Source organism: Spinacia oleracea, chromosome 4, assembly GCF_020520425.1.
Source record: "Spinacia oleracea cultivar Varoflay chromosome 4, BTI_SOV_V1, whole genome shotgun sequence".
NCBI lineage: Eukaryota > Viridiplantae > Streptophyta > Magnoliopsida > Caryophyllales > Amaranthaceae > Spinacia > Spinacia oleracea.
The window spans coordinates 124,857,031-124,868,311 of NC_079490.1; the positions used below are offsets into that span (position 1 = coordinate 124,857,031).

The 11,281-nt window shown below is 38.7% G+C and overlaps 1 non-coding gene across 1 annotated transcript; it reads left to right on the forward strand.

Moving 5' to 3' along the window:
- Window positions 1-2,227: 2,227 nt before the first annotated feature.
- Window positions 2,228-2,330, forward strand: LOC130460280 (small nucleolar RNA R71). The gene has a single exon (XR_008920201.1). It is a non-coding gene; the product is annotated as a small nucleolar RNA R71 (small nucleolar RNA).
- The last annotated feature ends 8,951 nt before the right edge of the window (window positions 2,331-11,281 follow it).

Sequence of the window (11,281 nt, forward strand, 5' to 3'; positions counted from 1 at the left end):
GGCCGTGCTCGGATGAATCATAGGCTATGATTATCTGTTTATTTGATCAGTTGAACTCTGAAACCGAGAAACACCTCTGGACATAATAAGGATGACAACTCTTACCTTATGTTCAAGAGCAAGCATCGAGCGACAAAGGAGTTAGGAAATGCACACTTGTCCCTAAGGACAAGTGGGAGACTGAAGGAAATAATGTCCTTGGTCCAAGTATGCATTCTATGTTAAGTCTAATAAATGCGGTTCAGTATTAATTAACAAGTTAAAAATTCGGTGAGATCAAGTGAGCTGAATGCCTAGCTAGAGGCCGCTTCAGTTCAAGTGGTATTAATGATATTAATCCACAGCTTACTCTTGACTGAACCCGTAGGGTCACACAAATAGTACGTAAACGGATCAAGTATTTAATGGCATTAAATACTCTATCTATGGATATTCGGAATCGACGGATCTTGGTTTCAATGGGAGCTGAGATCGTCACAAGCAAGAAATGAATACTCCGGAAACGATGATATTGCCGGAAACGGAAATATGGATCGTATCGGAAATATAAATATTATCCAAGTCGTAGATGTTGCCGGAAACGGAAACATGGTACGTATCGGAAAATATTATCGGAAATGGAAATATTGCCGAAATCGGAAATATTGCCGGAAACGGAAATATTGTCAGAATCGGAAATATTATCGGAATCGGAAAATAATTCCGGAAACGGAAATATTAAATATTTGTTCGAAACGAAAATTAATTCCGGAATCGGAAATATTAAATATTGTTCGTATCGGAAATGAATTCCGGAACCGGGAATTTTATCGGAAGCGTATCGTACGAATAAGCATCGGACGAGGCCTGCCGGACGAAGGCCCAGCACGAAGCCAGGCCATCGCCCAGCAAGCAATGGCGCGCCACAACATAGCCCAAGGCTTCGGCAGGCCTACCGCAAGGCAGGCCCAGCGCGCAGCTAAGGCCATGGCAGCCTTGTGGGCTGCGGTAGCTCGCATGGGCTTCGTGGGCGTGTGGGCTGTGCGCGGGCATGGCCTGCATGCTTGCGGGTCATGCTCGTGTGTGTGTTTGTGTCCATGCATAATTCCTAAAACTATTAGGATTTGATGTATGATTAAATTCCTATTCCTATTAGGATTATTTAATTAATTAGAGTCCTTGTAGGATTCTAAGTTTAATTAAATTGTATCCTACTAGGATTCCAATTCCCTTTCCAAACCTCTATAAATAAGGGCCTAGGGTCATAATTTATACGAACGATTCAAGTATTCAAAGTGATTTTTGAGAGCAAAAATTCAGTCATATAATTGCCTACAATAGCCGAAAATTCTAAGTACCTTAAGGGCGATTCTAGTTGGTCAAGCTTAAGGCGGATCCGGACGTACTGTGGACTATCTACGGAGGGACGACACTTGGAGTCCTAAAGACTTGTTCTTGTTCGGTTCGGGCGCAGCTAGGGAGGGCACGCAACAAAGTGTATGCATCTAAACTATGCTAAATGATTATGTGTAAATAATATGCTTTCCTGGGTTTATGGTTTTTTCCGCATGATTTATGTTTTGTCATATGAATCATAACCTTACAACCTCGGCCTTGATTATCATACCCACCTCCTTGGCCGAAGCCTTGGTAGGATCCATGCATAGGAGGGCCTCTAGGTGCTTGCCTATTAAGGTTTTGATTCGGGGGGACATCATATCTAGGCCTCTCATTCATAGCATTGGCATATTCCACATCAAAATCACCTTCATAAGAAGGGCCATAATCCACATATGAAACATTATGCATCAAAGGACATGCATTAGGGAAATGCCCATACTCTTGACAATTATCACAAAAGGATGTACCTAAAGGCATGGTGTCATAGGAACTCACCTTGTCGTTCCCCTTAGTGAGAAGAGTAGCCGAAGGCGGTGGAATTGTTGATGGCGATGGGGGTTGACTTGGAGTGCTCTCTAGCTTTTCTAATCTCGAGCTAAGCTTCTCGATAATCCGTGCTTGATCCATAGCATAAATTGACCCCTTACCATCATCACTTCTACTTTTGAAATCATAGTTCCTTGTACCAACGTGCCAAGCTTGGTAATTTTGCACTACATCCTCTATGATCTCTTCTATTTGATCCTCCGTCTTGTTCATTATGGGACCACCCGCCCCCGCATCTAGACTTGTCTTGGAGGTTGGGCTCAATCCCAAATAGAAAGTTTGGAGGAGCAACCACTTAGGAATCCCATGGTGGGGGCATTCCCTTTGGTATTCCTTGAATCGGTCCCAAGCTTCAAAAAGCGACTCATCCCGCTTTTTCTCAAATGATTGAATTTTGTGACGATACTCCGCCGTCTTCCCATGAGAGTAGAACTTGCTCAAAAATGCGCTTGTCACTTCATTCCAAGTTCGAAGTGAGTTTGGCTTGACCTCCTTATCAAGCCAATCGCTAGCACGTCCTAAAAGAGAGAAGCGGAATATCGTCAACCTCACATAATTCGAAGTCACTCCATTGTGTTTGATTGTATCACAATAGTGCTCGAATTATTTCAAGTGCTCATGCGGTGATTCGCTACTCTTTCCGCAAAATGGATGACTTTCCACCAAATTGATCAAGGCGGGCTTGATCTCAAAGTTGTTTGCATTGGTGGTGGGCGCTTGAATCCCACAAGTTGCCTCAAAGGCTCCCGGTATCCCTAAGTTCTTGACCGGAAGAGCCATTGTATCAATGGTATGATCACTTGCCTCTTGTTCCGTAGATTCACTCAAAGTCTCGAATCTATTGTAGCTTGATGAACGGGTTCGGATACGCCTCAATCTTCGCAAAGTCCTCTCTAACTCTAGGTCGAGAGGATAGAGAGACCTATGACGAGTTCGACCCCTATCTTGCATACAAAACTCAAACAAACCATGAGCAATGCAAAAGAAATCTAAAGCAAGAATGAAATATTTTTGTATTTTCTATGGTGAAACTAGACTCAACAAAACTCAAAAACAACAACCGTTCCCCGGCAACGGCGCCATTTTGATAGAGGTATTTTCCGTCGTTGAAAGAATACACCTCGATCAAACAAAATTTGTAAAACACCTAACTAACCGGCTATATTGACTATAGCGGCAAGCATAGGGATCGTCCCAAAGAAACGGAGCGAATTGAGTTTGCTAGTTAAGCTAGTTTAGGACGGAATTTGGTTTTGAATTAATGACTACGAATCTAAGCTATCAAACAAGTTTATCCAAATAAGGGAAACTCTAGGGAATCGGGGATAGGCTAGGGTAATCGGGGAAGGACAAAGGAATCACACAACTACGATGCAAGGACTTGATACATATGGGAAAAGCAACTATTGACGTGCTCGCCACCTCTCGGATAGAACACGCTAAGCCTCTAATTAAGGAAAATCTCTCGCATGATCCTAAAACTAGACAACTCACGATTGAGAATTACTTTTCACATGCATCATAGAGATTCACAATCTCTTGCCAAACCAAAACAATGCACTCCAATCAATCCTATGGAACTAGCATTTGCAACTACTAATTCTATAGTCATGGAAATCCTAGCATCAACTCAAGTTTAATCACATCAATAATCAACAATCATCCTTAGATTTCCCCCAATTTAGCCCTAGATTCTCCCCTATCCCTAACTAGAATATACTCACTACTCATGCTTTTAACTAAGAAATTCAAGTATTCAAAGCTACTAGACATGGAATTGAAAGATTCAATGCAAGAATCAAGAAACTAGGAATTCAATTGAGAAATCAATGGAAAATTAAGAATCAATCAAAACTAACATCAAAGCATTAAGAAATCAAAACTTCAAGAAGAATATCAAAGCATAAAGAAATTGAATTGAAATTGCAAAAGAATTAAAGAGTTGAAGAGATTTACAACTTGAAGCTTCCTCCAATGGAGTTTCTCTCTCCTCAAAACAAAGCTTGAAAACTAAGAAATCCTCTCTAATATTCTGAAAAGTGTAATTAAGAAATTCTAAAATTGAATGATTATGAAAATTAAACGAAAAAGCTATTTATTAGTTTCCCCAAATAGAAGCTAAAATTCGAATTTATCGCAGCCCGCGTCGACGTTCAGTCGCACAGACCCCCTGTGCGATCGAACAGGAAAAGCTGGTGCGAGCACACTTCAATTTTCGTGCGAGCAAACAAAGCGAAGACTAAATTCCTTCGTCATGTTCGACCACACAGAAATTCTGTGCGATCGAACAGACCTGACTTAGCCAATTTTTCTAATATCTTCAATGTGGTCGCACAGATATGTTGTGTGGGCGCACAAATATTTTGTGCTGGCGAACGAAAAGCCGTGCGATCGAACACCAAAATTGGGGACATTCTTCCTCAAATCCATGTTGTGCGATCGTGGTACAGAGCACGACCGCACAAGGGGCACCTGTGCGATCGAATACATAGAGTTGTTCGGTCGCACATATCTGCATCTTCCTTGAGTCCACTACTTCTTCACTGTTCAGGCGCACAAATTATCTGTTCGGTCGCACATCCTCTATTTTGCTCCAATCTACTTGGTTTCCATCATATTCCACAATATTCACCTATAATGCACAAGATGGAAAGAAACTATAAAAATACTACAAAAAGCCATATAAACTACGAAAAATCATAATAAAACTAACACGAAAACCTAAGCTAGGAGCGACATAAATGTCGCTCATCAGTATTCGTTTCCAAACAACTGTATGTTCTTTATCCAAGGTAACATATTTTTTTCCAAAACGTCAACAAATACATGTTCTTTTTCTAAGTCGACGTATTCATTTCCAAACAACTGCATGTTCTTTACCCAAGGTAACATATTCTTTTCCAAAATGTCAACAAATATATGTTCGTTTTCTAAGTTGGCATATTCTTTTTCCAACAACTACACGTTCTTTATCCTAGGTAACATATTCATTTTCAAAACATCAACAAATACATGTTCTTTATCTAAGTTTGGCATATTCTTTTCCGAACAACTACATATTCTTTATCCTAGTTAACATATTCTTTTTACGAAACGTCAATAAATACATGTTCATTAGCTTAGTCAACATATTCTTCAGCTAAGCTCAACAAATTCCTTATTAGTAAGACCATGTTCTTATGCTAGCTATAAGTAATAGCAATCGTAACGAAGCCAGATTAAAAGATAATATTCATAAAAAGTACTATGTAACAAACAATCATATATACTTCGTAATTGACTTTCTAGATTACTTGTGAAAGTAAATTTTGCACGAAATTGTTACTTTAAATATTAGCTCTCTAACGTTGAACTACAAGTCTACAAATCACATATATTAAAATATTAAAATCTTATTTTAAAGATAAACTAAAAATCACAATAAATAAAAAATTTAAATCTTACTGCCTTCAATTTGATTATTGTGTGGGTCATCACGAACGACCTCATCATCATGAGCAACCTCATTATCAAATGTATCCATCAATATTCGGAGAAAGGAACAATAGCAGTTGGTAATTTGGTATTGCTTTGAATAATAATATACATAAAAAAATTTAGAGGGAAAAATAAATACTTTGTTTTAGAGATAAATCTGACATGTTTAAGTGCTCCCTTATTTCACGAAATAACTGCTCAATAATTTTGCCTTACTTTTTTTTTTAATAATTAAGATTTATTAACTACACTATGTCGTTTAACCCAGGGAGTACCATGTTGAATATGCTCCTGGGAGCATGATAAAATTTGTGCATCCTTCGTCCTTTTCTTCGTTCTCTTCTACTTCGTTGCTCCCCTCTATAGAGTTTCTTTCTTCGCCGTCTATCATCATCTGCAATCCCCACCGTTCATCACCATTCATCTTTGCTCAGTCATCAACCATCGTCACCGTCTAATTCAATTGCTTGGCCCCCAATTCGTGCTCCTTCATCGTTCCCCCAGTTCGCTCCCCTTATCTCAATCAATAGGATCGCAGCCCTTGATTTAGCCATGTACGACGGCGGATTAGATATAAGCAAGAACCTCAACCACGGGGGCAGCCACGTGACCTCATTAATTCCGTACAAATTTGAGTGTAATACAGGTTTGGGCTAAACCATTGGAGGTCCGAGCGAACTTGTTTTCGGTTTGGGCAAACTCCGTTGAGGTTCGGTCGACCTTTGCAAGAACTTTTCTAAATTTTGTGTTCGGTCGAACACAATAACGGGTTCGATCGAACAAATTGCTCTGTTTATTTATCTACGTTGATGCGGGCAGCGTGTTGTTGCGTGTTGTTGCTTCTGGCGAGAAGGAGATCCGCTGATGATGTAGTGATGGTTAAGAAGAGAGTGGTGTAGGTTAAGACAAGGATAATGTAGGCTGCTTGTGCTGCTTGTTTTGGGTTCTTGAAAACAAAATTTACTCTTCATGCACCATATAATGCAATTGACTTGGTCTCTAAAACTCGTATTCTGAGAATCTGAACAAGCTGATATACACAATTAAACATAAAAGGAGAGAATCGAAAATGTATATAAATATGTATAAAAGTAAGATAAAGCAAGAATATATAAATAATATAATAACAATAATAAAAATAATAATAAAAATAATAAAAATAAAAATAATAATAATAATAATAATAATAATAATAATAATAATAATACTCCCTATATATAGGGAGTATTATTATTATTATTATTTGCACCATTTTGACTGGACACGCTTGCCAATGCACAACTTTGACCACCAATATCTTTAACTACATATTATATAAAAACTTATAAAAGTATTAATATTTTGAAAATATATATTAAGATGAAGACAACAACATATTATATACTAACATTTGTTTTCATATACTAGAAATAAAATAGGGTCAAAGTGAATTATGTGAATAGTGCAAAAAGTCAAAACGGTGCGAGTATTAAGGGACAGAGGGAGTAATAATAATAATAATAATAATAATAATAATAATAATAATAATAATAATAATAATAATAATAATAATAATAATAATAATAATAATAATAATAATAATAATAATAATAATAATATTAATATTAATATTAATATTATTATGAATAATAATAATAATAATAATAATAATAATAAAATTATGATAGAAATAGAAAATTAATAATGAAAACTAAAATAATTAAACTATAAAATTATCGTAACAAAGAAAAAGAAATAATAAAGAGTAGAAACTAGAGTGAATAGTAGAAAGAGCACTGCAGTTCGGAGTAAATTTGGTAGGCAGTGGAGTTGGGATAATAACTATAGTTGTAGTGATAAGGGGAAGATTTGGATTGGATGGGTGCTTGGCTCGGTTACAGTTAAGGTTGATCAAACTCATGAGCAATACATCCATTATGCAGTTCATAATCATAAAGGGGACTTACTGCTATTTATGGTCTTCACACCATTGATGACAGGAGGCAGTTGTGGGATGAGTTGAGGATGCTAAATCCTAGAATTGGTAATACACCTTGGATCTTGTCAGGAGACTTTAACACTATGCTTGGTGTTCATGATAGAGTTAATGGAGCTCCTGTGACCATGGCAGAAATCAAGGATTTTTCAGAATTTGTTGAACTCAAGAGTAGTGGTCACTTTTTTCTTGGCACAAGGGTGGTGATGGGAATAAAACTGCAAGTAATATTGACAGGTGTTTTGGTAATGCTGAGTGGATGAGCTAGAAAGGGACACTTTACACAGAATATTTGAATCCTGGTTTATCAGACCATAGACCTATTTTGAATACTTGTCTTGTTGAGGAGAAAGGTGGGGGGAGGCCATTCAAATTTCTTAATTACTTGGCCATCCTGAGTTTATTTCTGTTGTTGAACACAGTTGGAGTCAGGAATGTAGTGGGAATGCAATGTATTCAGTGTGGGAAAGGCTAAAGCTTATTAAAAGTAAGCTCAAACACATACATCACAGAGAATTTCAAGGGATCCATGACAAGATTGAACAAGCTAGACATCGGCTTGAGAAGGTTCAAGCACAACTTCAAAACCAAGTTACTGATTCATCTCTTTTGGTGCTGGAGCAAGATTGTTCTACTACTCTCAGGAAATGGTTAAAGATTGATGAATCTTATTTAAAACAGAAAGCTAGGTTGCAGTGGCTTCAGTAAGGGGATGGAAATAATAAGTTCTTTTTTGCAGCAGTCAAGGAGAGACAAAGAGTAAATAGAATCTCAATGTTGGTGGACTCTCAAAATAACAAGATTGAGAGGCCAAAGGATATTCAGAAGGAAGTTTTGCAGTTCTACAAGTCACTCTTGGGTGATTGTGCCCCTCAAATTCCCATGATTGATATCCTTACTGTGAGACATGGTTCTACTTAACTCTTGAGGAGAGAGATCTATTATGCCAGCCTGTCACAAATGGTGAAATACAGGTTGCTCTTAATGGTATTGATGATTCTAAGGCCCCTGGGATTACAGGTCTAAATGTTTTTTTCTTTACAAAAGCTTGGGTAGTTATCAAGCATGATATGTGTACAGCAATCAAGGATTTCTTTGTGCATAAAAAACTGCTTAAACAGGTGAACTGCACTGCTGTTACTTTAGTGCCTAATGTTGTTAACCTTTCTAAGGTTAAAGACTTTAGGCCAATTGCCTGATGTGCTGTGTATAAGATTATCTCAAAAATCCTAACTTCTAGACTCCAGAGAGTGGTAGGTGGTGTAGTAAGTGAATGCCAAGCTGGTTTCATCCCTAGGAGGCATATCTCAGAAAATATTCTGTTAGCTAAAGAGCTAGTTAAAGGATACAACAGGAAACACCTATCTCCAAGATGCATGATTAAGGTTGACTTAAAAAATCTTATGATTCTATTGAGTGGATGTTTTCTTAGAAATGTAATGACAGAACTGGGTTTCCCTTCTCAGTTTCTTGATTGGATATTTTCCTATCTTACCACAGTTTCTTATAGCATTCTCATTAATGACAGACCTTGGCCTCCTTTTCTTGCAAAAAAGGGCTAAAGCAAGGAGACCCTTTTATCTCTTTATCTGTTTGCAATTGGCATGGAGTATCTATCCAAGAACATGCAGCAACTCAAAAGTGATCCTGACTTCAATTTTCACCCAAGATGTGAGAAGTTGGACATCACTCATATGATGTTTGCTGATGACCTCCTTATGTTCTGTAGAGGTGATCTGGTCTCAGCTTCAATTCAATGTTGTTTCAGAAGTTTCAGCTTTTCTCTAAGGCTTCTGGGTCGGAAGCTAATTTAGAGTAGAGCAACATTTATTTTAGTGGGGTTACTGGTCTGATTCAAGACCAGATTTTAGACTGTTTGAAGATTCCTAAAGGTGACTTTCCTTTCAGATACCTAGGGGTCCCATTGTCCACCAAGAAACTCTCATATGTGCAGTGCAAACCTTTGGTGGATAGGGTGTTGGCAAGGGATAAATGTTGGACTGCCATGTATCTTTCTTATGCTGGTAGACTTCAATTGGTTAAGACTATTTTTCTTAGCCTGCAATCCTACTGGTGTCAGATTTTTGTGCTTCCCAAAAATATTATTAGGGAGATTCAAAGATACTGCAGGTTATTTTTGTGGACTGGAGACACTGCTATGTCTAAGAAGGCCTTGGTTTCTTGGAGCAATTTGTGCCTTCCTAGGAGTGCAGGAGGGTGGAATGTCAAGGATATGGAACAAAGTTGTTGTTTGCAAACTCCTCTGGGCTCTCACTCACAAAAAAGATAAGTTATGGGTAAGGTGGGTAGACAGTTACTATATGAAGGGTAGATCTTTGACAAGTTTCGACTGTCCTGCTTCTATGTCATGGGCTTTGAAAAAGATATTTAGTTGTGCTAAGTTGGAGGATTCTATGGGTGGTTGGACTGCTGTGGAGAAGCATCATGCCTTCTCTATTAAAAATATGCACTCCACGACTTCATCAAAGTAGCATACCACTACAAAGATCGCTCGCACTTACGAGCACAATCCCAAACACGATTAAGGACGTTATAAAATACGTACTTCTCTTGGCAAAGAACGACCACCAAGTACAAATTCTTGGGGGCTCGAAAGAAAGAAAATATGCCTTTCAAAAAAGGGATGCAAGTTGAAACAACGTTTCCAAGCTACGTCCCGTGCTTGGACAAATTCAAAAATGAACTCGACCTCAAAGCAAAAGGTCTCCATTAACATTCACGTATGGTCCCACCGGTCATTTCACAAGGACCCAAGTAATGGCATAACTAGGCCAGTTCTAAATGGTGACATACATCCTATGAGCCGTAAAGACTTGTTCAAAACCACGAAAGGCAGACGACCACGAAACAATGGTCCGTTTAGACACGTTGCCAACCCACATTCAGGTTACATCTAAATCCGAGCATCCCTCGAAAGAATTCTCTCTTACAAGAATGAATAAAAAGAAATTCTCAAAAGAAATCCCAAGAACAAATGAAATAGGGACTGGCCCACCTCGATCGGGAAAGATCGCGCCACGAACCACGCGAGTCCCAAATCGAAAAGACGAATTCAGGTTCGCTCACCTCCAGCGGGCGGGGCGTCCACCCTTAGCGGACAGGGCTCGCCCACCTTCAGCGGGCGGGGTCTGGGTCACTAACCGCACAGGTCCTCAGTTTTCGAAAATAAAAAGAAAATAAAATCTTCAAAACAAAAACAGGCTCGCCATCTTCAGCCGGCGGGGTCTACGTCACAAACCGCGTAGGTCCTTATTTTCAAAACATCAAAACAGATTCGTCCACTTCTATCGGACGGGGTGTCCACCCTCAGCGGACAGGCTCGCCCACCTTCAGTGGGCGGGGTCTGCGTCACTAACCGCGCAGGTCCTTAGTCGCTGCACTGATAACTTTTCCTGGTTTCCCTTTTCCAAAAATCAAAGGATGGTTTCCCTTTTCCGAAAATCAAAGGATGGTTTCCCTTTTTCAAAAATCAAAGGATGGTTTCCCTTTTCCAAAAATCAAAGGATGGTTTCCGTTTTCCGAAAATCAAAGGATCGTTTCCCTTTTCCAAAAATCAAAGGATGGTTTCCCTTTTCCAAAAATCAAAGGATGGTTTCCCTTTTCCAAAAATCAAAGGATTGGTTTTCCGCTTTTCCAAAAAGAGCGATGTGCTGGATTTTCCTTCGTTTTACGTCCTATAAAAACAAGGGGGTTTTCTCGTTTAGCTAACCCTAAAAATGAGAATCTTTAAAAACGTTTTACCTCGTGATTGGGCTTGGCCAGGCCTAGTTACACTTTATAGCTTTGATTTCGAAAACATCTTTAGATACTTCCAATGACAAAGTGAGGGAGTTTCTATACTATCAGTTAACAAATTCCAATGACGCGTGAGGAATGTGTTAA